At 38.8% G+C, this 8,908-nt stretch overlaps 1 pseudogene; it reads right to left on the bottom strand.

Annotated features, from left to right (window-relative positions):
• Nucleotides 1-4,591: 4,591 nt before the first annotated feature.
• LOC113630259 (uncharacterized) lies at nt 4,592-4,686 on the bottom strand (annotated as a pseudogene).
• Nucleotides 4,687-8,908: the final 4,222 nt, after the last annotated feature.

Here is an 8,908-nt window from a genome sequence, read left to right as displayed (position 1 = left end):
TCCTTTAAAAAGTTCCAGCTAAGGGCTTCCCTGGTGGTGCAGTGGTTGAGAGTCCGCCTGCCTATGCAGGGCACACGGGTTCGTGCCCCGGTCCGGGAAGATCCCACATGCCGCGGAGCGGCTGGGCCCGTGAGCCATGGCCGCTGAGCCTGCGCGTCCGGAGCCTGTTGTTCTGCAACGGGAGAGGCCACAACAGTGAGAGGCCCGCGTACTGCAAAAAAAAAAAAAAAAAAAAGTTCCAGCTAATAAATATGAAAAGAATGACAGAAGTAAAAATTTATTTCATAAGTGCTGTTTAAAGTATTGATTGGAGACAGTGATTATGGATTGTTGATAAAATCCTTAGGTGAATGAATAAGGGATAACTTTCTGCTATGGACAGAACTGTGCCAACCCCTACCCTCCCTGCAAATACATATGCTGAAACCCTAACCTCTAGCATGTTTGTATTTGGAGATAGGCCCTCTAAGGAAGTAATTAAGATTAAGTGAGGGTGTAAGGATGGGGCCCTGATCTGATAGGGTTACTGTCCTTATAAGAAGAAACACCAGAAGCTGTCTGTCTCTCTTTCTGGCTTTCTCTGCACACCAAGGAAAGACCATGTGAGGACACAGTGAGAAGGGTGACATCTGCAAGCCAGGAAGAGAGTTCTCACCAGAAACCAAATCATCCAGAGCCTTGATATTGGACTTCTAGCCTCAGAACTGTGAGAAAAAACAAATTTCTAACACACCATTGTAAAGAAATTATACCCCAATAAAGATGTTAAAAAAATAAATAAATAAAAAATAAGTGGGAAAAAACCCAAAAAAACAAAAAACAAATCTCTATTGTTTAGGTCACTCAGTATATGGTATTTTGTTGTGCTAGCTTGAACAGACTACTACACTGGGCATTTGTGTAATGCCCCCTCCCTCAAATGAAGACTATACGATGAAGGGACTGAGCTATCATCATCCTAACTCGGTGGTTAACATTAATATTACATGTCCCTTGATGTGATTCAACATCAATAATTCAACATCACCTATGTTTTGTCCTATAAAAACAACACAACTTTAAGCATTTAGATATAATTTCCAGTTCATGGAAATACAGGGAATGAAGATCAAATTACTGGACCCCAAGAGGAAGCAGAAACAAATTAAAAGTGTGGCTCTTTCTGTAGGCACCAAGCTAAGCCTCTTTAATAATCAGTGTTTTTTATTATTTTTTTAAGGGCTCTGCTATATTTTTTAAAGAAATGACTAATGGGAAATAACAAATGTAAAGCCCGTCCTAGATTATGATAATTTAGATTGAAAGAGCACTTTTAAGTTCAATTAGGAAAATTTAAACAGAATCTGGGTTTTGAAAGTAAAAGATTAACCCTGAAAAAAGAAAACAAGAACTTTAACGAGAGCATGCACTATAAGGTCTTGTTTTGATTAAAATACGTGTGTGTGCGTGTGTGTGTGTGTGTGTATGTGTGTGTGTGTGTACATAGGAAAAGTCCTAGATGGTTAGTTACAAGAAGATTTAAAAGGTTAGTGATGATCTCTGGATGATGAGAGAATGGCTTTTCAATGTGTTTAATTTTGCTTGTCCGTATTTTCTAGTTTTCTACAATATACATGTACAACATGTATAAAGGTAAATGCTGTTAGAAATCAGCTCCTTGAGGAGCATATTCTATCACTAGCTACCAATCAGTGACCTTCCTTTATTTTACTAAAAAATGAAATCCCTAAATTACTGTGTTTCTCTTGACCCTGACTTCTAGCATATTCCTTGATGAATTCAACATTTGTAATAATGGCCCATATACACGGGGCCTCTGAATTTTGTGATCTTCTCTTTTCATCCATCTCACTTTAGCCACTCCCTCTAAGAGTAGTATTTGTGACTTTGTCAATCCCACTAATGCACCACCTCTGAAATTTTGATTCAAATATCCCATTCTGATTTAAGCATCTTCCTATGCAAATCATTACACTGAGGAAGTTTCCCCATGAATAAGATCTCCTTTCATTGATCCAACCTGTTTTTCTCATTTTCACCCCCCATCATATTCTCAACTCTATTCTCGGGGATATATCATTATCACATCCTCTTAAAAAGACCTTTATTTTCCTTGACACTTTCTTTTTTTGGTCACACTCATCTGTAGAAAGCCAAAACCTCAAAAACCCAACTATTCTCCATGTTCAAAAGCAGTGATACATGTCTAGAGAAAAACACTTAACCACACTTACTGGTATCACCTTAAATTCATGACCACAGTTCTCAAACTGGCTCTTAGATCTCTTCCAATTTTGATTACACTTTAGTATGTTTGCTCTCCTGCTCTCCTAAACAACAATTTCCTCCTTCTCAACATTTTAATAAAATATCTCACTCTCAGCTGATGACCTTTCCTCACTTGTACTTGGGAACGTAGGTGCACCCAGACTGACTTCCACCATTAAATACACCAGCCGACCCACATTGTGCTGCCACTCCACCCTCCAACTTTCAAGGATGGATGAAGTGTCTCTGGGCCCATCAGTAGTAAATCCCTCCAGTGGCTCACTTTTGCCCTTAGAGTGAAATCCAAACTCCTCAGCATGGCTCCTGCCTGCCTCTTTCTTGTCCTGTTGTATAACTTGTTCAACAGGCTACACTCACATCAGCATCAGCATCTTTTTTGTTCTTGTCACGGGGCCTTTGTGTTTGCTACTTCTCCAACTGGAAGGCTCTACTACAGGTCCTCGCAAGGTTGTTTCCTTTTCAGACCAGGCAAGACATAGCTCAAGTGTCACCATCTCAGAAAGACCTTCCCAAACAGTTCAAACATGATTAGCTGCCCCTGGGACATTCTCTCATATATTTTTTTCTCTGCCTATGTTCTCTTTCCTTCCTTCCTTCTTTCCTTCCTTCCTTCCTCCTTCCTTCTCTCTTTCCTTATGGAGTACAAGCATAGTCCATTTAGCTTTATCAGAACTAAGAGTGATGGGGATGAGAGGAGAAAGGGAGATTTTGATATATGTCTGCATAATTGATCCCCCAGAAGACAACATACTAAGTGCTGTGTGAGCATCATCATCTCACGCACCTTCACCAGAATGGAAAACCAGCTTTTAACCTCTTTTTATTCATTTTGTTGGGAAAATGTCTTGTTATTAAATTGTCTTTTATTTATTTACTATTAATTTTAAAAAACATTAAATATGACATGCAACTTTAAAACTAAATTCTAAGTTCTGTCTCATATTTTTGTGAGTAAATAAAATGTATGCTGATCACATTCATGCACTCTGCTATGTGTCCATAACTCCAAAAGTAATAGGAAGACTTCTTAGAAGTACTTTTATCCACTTCCTCCTTTGAATCAGGATTCTACATTAGGTATACACCTAATTCCATATCTCAGATCCTGCATGGAGTTTTTGAACCAGTGAATGTTGTTAATATGGTGTGTGGGAATAACCTGGGAGAGCTTGTCTCCCAGGAACAGGAGAAAATGGAACACAAGGCTGCTGCAGTGAGTTCAGATCTAGTCTTGTTCTGGTGCTTCCCAGGACACTAAAGCAAGGAGAAAATGGCAACACTAACAGTTTAGGTACAGCACTAGAGATGAGAGCATACACAGTTCTGAAGCCTCAGAGGAAAATAGCTCTTTCCTAGAAATCAAGTTGATAGTTACATTTTCTGACTTTGACCTCAAGTAGGTTACTTAACCTCTTGGTAATAGGAATGTTTCTATAGAAGCAAAGTATTTTCAGTACCTTACTTTATTTGCCTAATCACTCCTTCCTATTGCAAGATTCTTATTATCAGAGAGTCCATTTTATTGTCTTATTTATTTTTGTAAACTCCTCGGCATTCAACTTGTGACATAGATAGATAGATAGATAGACAGATAAATACACAGATGTTTAAAAACATAGTAGGTGTGGGCTTCCCTGGTGGCGCAGTGGTTGGGAGTCCTGCTGCCGATGCAGGCGACGCGGGTTCGTGCCCCGGTCTGGGGGGATCCCACATGCCGTGGAGCGGCTGGGCCTGTGAGCCATGGCCGCTGAGCCTGCGCGTCCAGAGCCTGTGCTCCGCAGTGGGAGGGGCCACAGCAGTGAGAGGCCCGCGTACCGCAAAAAAAAAAAATATATATATATGTGTGTGTGTGTGTGTGTGTGTGTGTGTGTGTGTGTGTGTGTGTATGTGTGTGTGTGTATATATATATATATATATATAGAGAGAGAGAGAGAGAGAGAGAGAGAGAGAGAGAGTAGGTGCTCAGAAATAAAAGACAAGAGAAAGGAAGAAAGAAAGGGGGAACAGATAGGAGGGTGAAAGGGAGGGAGAGAAGAAAGGAGAAAAAGATAAAAATAATGGCTATCCAGTAATTACAAAGAGGGTTTTCTGGAATATCCTTTTTTTTACTTGCTTTTCTTCTTTTATTTAAGTATAATCGCTGTACAATATTATATAAGTCATCAGTGTACAATATCATTTTATACAGAGTAGCTTGGACCTCTTATTCCCCTAGCCTGCCTTGCCCCTCCCCTCTTCCCTCTCCACACCGGTAACCACTAGTCTGTTCTCTATATCTGTGAGTCTTCTTCTCTTTTGTTATAAAAATATGGAACACATCACAAATTTGCATGTCCTCTTTGCACGGGGGCCATGCTAATCTTCCAGTTTTAGTGTATGTGCTGCAGAAGCGAGCACTGGAATATTCTTAATACTTATGAAACCTAAAGCTCAATTACTGCTCTTTATTAAATAATTTATTTTAACATATTTAGACACTAGAGAGCTTATGTATAATAAAGCACTTCAAAATGTATGAAGAAATTCCAACTGAACTATTACTAAATAAAAATACAAAGATGGGCAATTCATAAGCAATGAATTTTGTCTTTTAGCTAACTTGGTAGAATAAAAGGGCAGTTTTATGAAATACCTATATTAATGTTGATGTGCATATCAATCTGTGAGTACTTTTATTGTTACTAGGATTAGGAGTTTATTTTTAGTAGTTCTTATGTCAACTTAGCAGTATAGTTACTATTATTGACCATTTAAAAAAATTTCCTCATTTTTATTGTCAGTTCCAAATTGGTTAGGAGCAAAACAAAATAGTCTGAAGTATGATTTGCTCCTAAACCCACAGAAATCCGTGATACAGAAGGGTTTTCTTAGATCCAACAGGCGTGGCATTTGATGACGTGAAAGTGCTTAGTGAATTTGGGGACTGCACATCTCTGGGTTCAGGAGTCAAGGAAGCTTCCTGCAGAAGCATGAGTTTCAGAGTTTGAGAAGCGAACGTCACCTTGAAAGTGGTTAATAATACACTAACTTATAAGCTGAGTGTAAGAAACGCCTATGTAAAATATAATGGGGTCTTTTTTTTCTCCATTGGTATATATTTAAAAATCTTTAAAAATATTCTAGGAAAAAAGTGGGTGTTACATTCCTTACAGTGTGCTTTAAAAAAGGACTTTCCACTTGCTCATCTCTAGAAGGTCATCTCAGAGATGTACATGCCGGGCCTTCATTAGGTCTCCTCTTGCATTCATATTTAACTTTCTTTCATTCTGTGGCCTTTATTAGCTGAGCTCCTGGAGCTTGTAGCACATTTTAAACAGCAACACTGGGAGGATGTAAATGCAGAATAATGTATCAGGACTCAAATTTGCATGGTCAAATGTCAAAAAAATTAGACCTTCCCCAGAACCATGTCAAGAGGAATAACATAAGTGGGCAAACTCAACAGCAGGCATGCCATTATCATTTAGCGAAAGCTGTCATCACTGCCAGCAAGTGGAAGCAGTGGTCATTAGCTGGAGCTCTGCCGGGGGACGTTGCAATTCTTCCTTTTCCTTTTTTTTTTTTAAAGATTTATATTTTTTCCCCATCATCTGACAGTATTTCACAGAACGCCACAATGCGATGTTGCCTCCCTGACAGGAAAGTCAAGAGGTGGGGGAGGGCTCCTTTGGAGTCGGGGGAGTGGAGGGCTAAGGAGAAAAATCCATAATCATCCACTGTCAGCTGGAGGGTGCAGGAATTGCATTACCTATTGGATAAATACTCATTAAGAGTAATCACTTTATTTCAGCTCTGTAATGACATTAACAAGCTTGGAATACAGGGAATTACATGAGTCAGAACAAATAATTGAATATTCTACTGTGGAGGGAACACAGCACAAGTCGGCCTTCATGTCATGCCATCTCTGAAGCTAGCACAGCATGCAATTAGATAATAAGCTTAAACAGCATTAAATTGGCACTGCTCATACCACCACTGAGAAAAAAGAAGTATTAATTGTTCAACTCTCACCTGCTTGTAATTTCATGCAATGCAAATACCAGCAAGTCTGCCCTATTTTGATTTAAATGGACTTATACAAAGGATTTAAACAAACCAATAAAAATGGAATATAAAGAGAACCTCAGATAATGAAAAGTGAAAACAGATGCTGTTTACAAACCATGTTCAGTGGGGAAAGGTTCCTCTTTGAATGGGAGGTGGATGAAAATTTGGCTACATTTTAAAATGTACAGTTACCATAATAATTTGACAGGTGTCCTAGATATTTTTTTCTCAATATTTCTAGCCGGCGATTTCCTTTCAACATTATTTTACAATCTCCTGAATATGTGCGCTGAGATGGGATTCATACAGTTCAGTACAATCAGCACAGCTGGGTAGATAGGCATTGATGATGATATAGATACAGATATCGCTATAGAAACAGAGATAAACAGAGATACAGACATGATTAATATTGGTGCATCATTAATCGTGGAGAATGTTAAAGGTATGTAAAGCTTTCAAACAGAATAGGATGATTTTGTGTTGTGACAAACAAGAAAAGGTGGTCAAAAGCAGGTAAACCACGTGAGACACTTTCCTAACTGGTTTGACGTATTAGCAAGCTAGGACCCTGAGAGAAGAGAAAGCTGCCTTTTTGACATCCCATCCCAGTGCCACAGGAGTGTCATTTAGTGTGCTGTATCCATAAGCATGAGTTAACCTAATGTGATGCATCAAATTACACAAGCTGTTAGAGAATGCCAAGGAGAACCCAGAATGATGCTGCTTCTTCTGGCTCCACACAGAGGAAGGTGCCTTCCTCTCCCAGGGTGGCTGCCCAGATCAGAGCAGATTGAGATGAGCCGTGAGAGCCTGGATGCTCTGGGGATGGCAATTTGGGAAGTATCAGTTTACAGTCAATTCTACCACAATTCCAAATCTGTGTAGTTATTCAGACGAGCCAATCAGCACCGGATATTTGATAGGCAAACTCAATAATCATTTATAATCTTGACAGGTTAAGGGTCTCTAAGGCAAAGCTTAATATACACAGTGGGTTTGAAAATAAGAGAAAACAAATAAAGGAATCTCTATATTCTTGAGCAAATATCTTTTCTTTCTCTAGTCCTACAATCTTCCAATCAGGGATTTTCTTTATCATTCCCAGCCTCACAGGACACACAAAACCATTTTGAATCTATTTTTCTAAGTAGACCACCATACAGCCTTCACCTCAGTACTTGCCTATAACTCATGTGGGTGTTTGAAAGTTATTCTTTAATAAAGGCAAGGGGGAGAAAGAAACTAGGTCCTACTTTAGGACAATTTAGAATGTGTCAATAAATTCAAGATTGAGAACTAAAATAGAAATTTGAGTATTTATCATGTCTGTCCTATAAAATAAATTGAAACTCTTAGAAGAAAGATTATCCACTAGCCCAATCTTTCTGAGGGAATAACATCTAGCATACTGCATTGTGTAGCAGGTACCCAATTCATCTTAAAAAAATACAGGAAAAGGACATACTGCAGGTAAAAATCTGGAATTAAAATGAGCATTAGCAGAATGCTCTCTCTCTCTCTCTTCCTCCTTCCTTGTTTTTCTTCTCTCTCCATCCTTTTCCCTCTTTTTCATGCCCTCTTTCTCTCTCTCATTATATCAATAAAATGATTCTAGTTTCAGTCTACTTATAATGAGAGGCAGTTATACTGGATCTTAGCTTTCATAAAATATGTACTAGTTATACAAAGAACTATCTTAATTACTCTTTGGTAAAAAATAATGTATATACTGATGATTCTCTATCTATCTTATCATGTGCTAGGCACTGTAGGGGATATCTTCAAGTATGTACATTTCTATTGGGTCCAAAAACATGTATGAGACAATTAAGAAAGGATACAAACAAAATTAAGAGTTACATTGTATAACAGGATAATCCAAAATTAATTCACAGAAGAGATCTATTTATGTAGTCATTCAATAAATATTGATTGATTATGTGATGTATGCCAGGCACTACGTTATTTAAAACACAAAGACGTGCCCAGTTTCCTCAAGGAACTGTATTTCCTTGGAGGAGACAAGCATGCACAATGTGATGGAGAATGTTGTTCTCACTATAACTTTTTATTGCAAAGGTATTTATTGGGAAGAAACGTTCTTGTCAAGATGAAATCAAGAGAGACATGGCTTTTGGCAGTGAAGTCCTGTGGGAAGCGTGGCAAACAAAGGACACGAGTGTGACCCCTGCTAGGGAGATGGAAAAGGTCAAGTGCCCTCCAAGTGACCCTTCCCCATGACCATCCCATTTAACTTCCAGACCCCAGATCTTTGTAGAGCTGTTAAACTCACTGCAGGCTGGAGAAGAGGATGCTGGAGGAGTCCTGTTATTATTTTTTTTTTTCCTTGAAACAGGACCATGGCGTTGTGTACATGCAGAAACTTGGGAAAGAAAGGATGACTCATATGGTGGGGACTTTCAGGAAGGGGGAGAATGATTTGGCTGATCCTTCAAAGGAATTTTAGCTCTCTCAATCTTGGTTTGATCCTTGCTGAAGAAATTTCATCTGACCTGAGACTTAGAAAGAGGTAAACTGGGATAGATTTTTTCATGCAGATAGATAG

The sequence above is a fragment of the Aethalodelphis obliquidens genome, unplaced genomic scaffold (genome assembly GCF_003676395.1).
Source record: "Aethalodelphis obliquidens isolate GAN/ISIS:26980383/991018 unplaced genomic scaffold, ASM367639v1 scaffold29, whole genome shotgun sequence".
In the NCBI taxonomy this organism is placed as follows: domain Eukaryota; kingdom Metazoa; phylum Chordata; class Mammalia; order Artiodactyla; family Delphinidae; genus Aethalodelphis; species Aethalodelphis obliquidens.
The sequence above is the reverse complement of the archived record's forward strand: the minus strand, read 5'-3'. Positions and strand labels throughout refer to the sequence as shown.